Below are 6,109 nucleotides of genomic sequence, written 5' to 3'. Positions count from 1 at the left end.
ATATTATGCACTTCCTGAACTTGCTTCCTGACTCCCAGTGCACTCGTTCCATGGATGTGGCAGGTGCTACAGGATGCTATATCACTGTTTGTGTAAGCATTTGTATATTTGCTTTCTGGAGCTATGTTGTCTGACTCTGTGGATGGTTTGTCCTCTGACAAATCAACTGTACATTTCGGTGTTCCTCAAGGCTCTGTTTTAGGACCACTATTGTTTTCACTGTATATTTTACCTTTGTCATTCAAAAACATGTTAACTTCACTGCTATGCGGATGACACACAACTGTACATTTTGATGAAACATGGTGAAGCCCCAAAATTGCCCTCCCTGGACACCTGTGTTTCAGACATAAGGAAGTGGATGGTGGCAATTGTTCTACTTTTAAACTCGGACAAAACAGAGATGCTTGTTCTAGGTCCCAAGAAACAAAGAGATTTTCTGTTGAATCTGACAATTAATCTTGATGGTTATAGAGTCGTCTCAAATAAAACTGAAGGACCTCGGCGTTACTCGGTGCTGACACAGATGGCCGCTTCGCGTTCCTAGGAAACTATGCAGTATTTTGTTTTATGTGTTATTTCTTACGTTGTCACCCCAGGAAATCTTAGGTTTTATTACATAGTTGGGACAAGCATTTCGCTACACTCGCATTAACATCTGCTAACCATGTGTATGTGACAAATACAATTTGATTTGACCCTACTCTCTCTTTTGACGAACATATCAAGACTGCTTCAAGGACAGATATTTTTCCCATCTACGTAACATTGCAATAATCAAACTTGCAATCCTCTCTGAATTAAAACCAAATTATGATAAGTGTACTATATTACGTATTGGGCCACTAAAAAATGCAAATTTTACATTACCGTGTAGTTTACCAATTAAATGGTCTGACTCAACTTCTGCCAAAGTCGTTGCCTCTCCTTGTTCCGGCGGTGCTCGGCGGTCGACGTCACCGGTCTTCTAGCCATCATCGATCCATTTTCCATTGGTTTTGTCTTGTCTTCCCACACACCTGTTTTCAATTCCATCCATTACCTGTTGTGTATTTAACCCTCTGTTTCCCCTCATGTCTTTGTCAGAGATTGTTTATTGTTTGTGTATAGGTGCGCGACGGGTCTTCGTACCCTTATTTGTTTATGTTCTTTTCTTATGAGTGTTATGGAGCATGTTACCTGGACATTCATTAAAAGACTCCATTTTACACTCCGTTTGACTCTCCTGCGCCTGACTTCCCTGCCACCTATACACGCGACTCTGACACTGACGGAGATGTGGACATACTCATACCGAGTACCCCAAAAGAAAGAAATGATCTCACTCCAATACATTTTTATAGAAAGTTAGCAAAAATAGATAAGATCTTGCTACCATGGAAAGGACCATGTCTATTTGTGGAAAAATCACCCTGATTAACTCTTTAGTTATATCACAGTTAAACCTATTTGCTTATGGTTTTGCCTACACCTAGTGACTTGCTTTTTCCTTCTACATGCCTCTTCCATTTTTGTGGTAATGCTGCAATTAGTTGGTTGTAATTTTGGGAAGAGCAGACATTTAGCTGTGTGTGTGACATAACTGCACCAGTCCCATTTATATCATTCACAAAAATTATACCTTTTTTTTTTTTTACATTTCTTCGAAAAATATGTTTTTTTAATCAATTAGTATATTTGAGTTTAACCACAATATTTGTTGTATTATTTTTTCTGTCTTTTCAGGTGGATTGAACTGAAATTGCAACCAACTTGCTAAGGCTTGAATATAAAATTAGCGATATTTTGGAGATCATTTCCTTTTCAAACGCCTGAAAGTGAGCAGGTGTAATCTGAATAAAGGGAAAAAGGCCATTCTTGAACATAGGATGAGACATTCATACCAATTTACGAGAGAACCAGTTTGGATTTAAGTATAACTTTTGTATGACTGATGCCTTTAGTGAGAGGTCTTATGCTTTAACATTTAATAATTTCTGCCCTCCGAATTCATATTCTTTATTTAAATAGGCCCTTTTAATTTTGTCTGGCTTGCCATTCCAAATGAAATTGAATATTTTTTGTTCATATAATTTAGAAGGGGGGGGAAAGTATGTCAACCCTGTATTAGAGAACATAAATGGTTAAAGAAAAGTGTGATAAATAAAAACATATATTTTTTAGAGATTTTCGATGTACCCATTCCATGGCACATGGTTTATGAATTGATACACAAACAACACCGGATTCAAAACTTCAAATTTTTCAATTTAAATTACTATACAAAATTCTTGCAACCAATAGAATGTTATATATATGGGGGATACAATTTTCCCAGCTCTGCAGATTTTGCTGTGAGGAGGCAGAGTCATTAGATAATTTATTTTGGTATTGTCCACATGTAGCTCGTTTTTTGTCACAGGTCCAGGAATGGCTGAAGAATTGCAACATTTGCCTAGAACTAACGCTGCAGATAGCAATACTGGGTGATTTGAAAAGCCATAGTCAATCAATCAATAATATAATAATTATTTTAGCAAAAAAAATTATTTTTAATTTACAATCTGTAGAATCTATGAGAATACAAAGGTTCAGTACTTTTGTCAAGCATCACAGCACAGTTGAAAAATATATGGCAAATAGAAATCCAAAATGGATGGTGTTGAGAGATAGATGGGAGGGGTTGAATGGAGTTGAAGGGTGGGACTAATAACAAGATAACCAATGTAAAACATACAGGGTCTGTAAAATGTATATAGGGTCAGATATTTTGTGAAATACCACAGTTACAAATAGAAATCAAACTGGATGGACATCAGAAATAGAGGAAGGACTAAAAACAAACAAAATATAACTATTGTAAAATAGATTGTGTCTGTAAAATGTGTATAAGATGTATAAACTTAAGGTAGAAGCCTAAGTGTTATTGTTTATTAGTTTACTCCAATTGGGGGAAGGGTGGTAGGGTTTGCGGGGAATAATAAAGGTATATTCTTAAAAAAGTATGTATATCTATATAGGTATGTGTATGTATATATGTGTATATATATCTATACTTATGTATATGGATATATATTTTTACGAAAAAAAATATATTGGAGATTGGAAATGAGGCAGACAATTACATTGACGGAAGCAACAATCTTTCCACAATATTAAGCTGATCCACCCCTTAAATTTAAAATAAATAAAAAATAATCATACTTTCTGTCCAAAAATGATGCAGAAAAATGTATCCATGCTTTTGTCACTTCTAGGTTAGACTACTGCAATGCTCTACTTTGCGGCTACCCGGATAAACACTAAATAAACTTCAGTTCGTGCTAAACACGGCTGCTAGAATCTTGACTAGAACCCAAAAATTTGATCATATTACTCCAGTGCTGGCCTCTCTACACTGGCTTCCTGTTAAGGCAAGGGCTGATTTCAAGGTTTTACTGCTAACCTACAAAGCATTACATTGGCTTGCTCCTACCTATCTTTCCGATTTGGTCCTGCCGTACATACCTACACGTACGCTACGGTCACAAGACGCAGTCCTCCTTACTGTCCCTAGAATTTCTAAGCAAACAGCTGGAGGCAGGGCTTTCTCCTATAGAGCTCCATTTTTATGGAATGGTCTGCCTATCCATGTGAGAGACACAGACTCGGTTTCAACCTTTAAGTCTTTATTGAAGACTCATCTCTTCAGTAGGTCCTATGATTGAGTGTAGTCTGACCCAGGAGTGTGAAGGTGAATGGAAAGGCAATGGAGCAACGAATCGCCCTTGTTGTCTCTGCCTGGCCGGTTCCCCTCTCTCCACTGGGATTCTCTGTCTCTAACCCTATTACAGGGGCTGAGTCACTGGCTTACTGGTGCTCTTCCATGCCGTCCCTAGGAGGGGTGCGTCACTTGGGTGGGTTGAGTCACTGACGTGATATTCCTGTCCGGTTTGGCGCCCCCCCCTTGGGTTGTGCCGTGGCGGAGATCTTTGTGGGCTATACTCGGCCTTGTCTCAGGATGGTAAGTTGGTGGTTGAAGATATCCCTCTAGTGGTGTGGGGGCTGTGCTGTGGCAAAGTGGGGGGGTTATATCCTGCCTGTTTGGCCCTGTCCGGGGGTATCGTCGGACAGGGCCACAGCATCTCCCGACCCCTCCTGTCTCAGCCTCCAGTATTTATGCTGCAGTAGTTTGTGTCGGGGGGCTAGGGTCAGTCTTATATCTGGAGTATTTCTCCTGTCTTATCCGGTGTCCTGTGTGAATTTAAGTATCCTCTCTCTAATTCTTTCTTTCTCTGTCTCTCTCTCGCAGGACCTGAGCCCTAAGACCATGCCTCAGGACTACCTGGCCTGATGACTCCTTGCTGTCCCCAGTCCACCTGGTCGTGCTGCTGCTCCAGTTTCAACTGGTCTGCCTGTGGCTATGGAACCCTGACTTGTTCACCGGACATGCTACCTGTCCCAGACCTGCTGTTTTCAACTCTCTAGAGACAGCAGGAGCGGTAGAGATACTCTGAATGATCGGCTATGAAAAGCCAACTGACATTTACTCCTGAGGTGCTGACCTGTTGCACCCTCTACAACCACTGTGATTATTATTATTTGACCCTGCTGGTCATCTATGAACGTTTGAACATCTTGGCCATGTTCTGTTATAATCTCCACCCGGCACAGCCAGAAGAGGACTGGCCACCCCTCATAGCCGGGTTCCTCTCTAGGTTTCTTCCTAGGTTCTGGCCTTTCTAGGTAGTTTTTCCTAGCCACCGTGCTTCTACACCTGCATTGCTTGCTGTTTGGGGTTTTAGGCTGTGTTTCTGTACAGCACTTTGTGACATCAGCTGATGTAAGAAGGGCTTTATAAATACATTTGATTGATTGATGTGCACGTTCTAGCTGTGCAGTCTCTCCAGGTCCTGGTTGGCTAGCCAGTCTGCCCCACACTCTCCAAGGGAGTAAATATGGGCTCCCGAGTGGCGCAGCAGTCTAAGGCACTGCATCTCAGTGCTAGAGGCGTCACTACAGACTCTGGTTAGATTCCAGGCTGTATCACAACCGGCTGCGATTGGGAGTCCCATAGGGTGGCGCACAATTGGCCCAGCGTCGTTAGGGTTTGGTCCGGGGTTGGCCGTCATTGTAAATAATAATTTGTTCTTAACTGACTTGGCTAGTTAAACAAAATAATATTGCTGTATCTGAACGGTGTTATTCTAGTCTGTGAGTGTGGGTGGACATACAGTATGTGTATGGGATGTGTAAACACAGACTAAGTTGAGCTTGGCTTTATATATCACTAAAGAGCTATTACAATGGTATGTTATTAGTATTGGTCATTATTACCATTAGTTTAATGCTTCCTTTTTATGTTGCCCATTTCCTTAGCCTCATTGTATGGTATTAAGTAAGATGTTGACATTAACTCTGCTTTTATAATTGTACTATTATGTAATACCTGGTTATTTACAGTCCTTACCTATTGTGCTATTGAAGTTCTGTTCCATTTGATTCACTGTTGTAGCCCATTTGATATGCATACATTCATCCATAATACCTCCTCCTTGAAATGTTCCTTATTGACTGACCTTCATGTCTTAAAGTATTGATGGACTGTCGTTTCTCTTTGCTTATTTGTGCTGTTCTTGCCATAATATGGACTTGGTCTTTTACCAAATAGGTCATCTTCTGTATACCCCCGCTATCTTGTCACAACACAACTGGTTGGCTCAAATGCATTAAGAAGGAAAGAAATTCCACCCCCAAAAAATTATGAAGGCACACCTGTTAATTGAAATGCATTCCAGGTGACTACCTCAAGAAGCTGGTTGAAAGAATGCCAAGAGTGTGCAAGGCTGTCATCAAGGCAAAGGGTGGATATTTGAAGAATCTCAAATATAAAATATATTTTCGTTTAACACTTTTTTGCTTGCTACATGATTCCATATGTGTTATTTCATAGTTTTGATGTCTTCACTATTATTCCACAATGTAGAAAATAGTAAAAATAAAGAAAAACCCTTGAATAAGTATGTATTCTAAAACTTTTGACTGGTGGTGTACCTGTGTTGATCTTCTCCTGTGTGTGATTAAAGTTCCTGTGTGTGTTCACTTTTGGTCTGCTTTATTCGCCTTTAACCTGGGACGGTGTCAGTGAGTC

This window comes from Salvelinus fontinalis, chromosome 6 (assembly GCF_029448725.1).
Source record: "Salvelinus fontinalis isolate EN_2023a chromosome 6, ASM2944872v1, whole genome shotgun sequence".
Lineage (NCBI taxonomy): Eukaryota > Metazoa > Chordata > Actinopteri > Salmoniformes > Salmonidae > Salvelinus > Salvelinus fontinalis.
Note: the sequence above shows the minus strand (reverse complement) of the source record.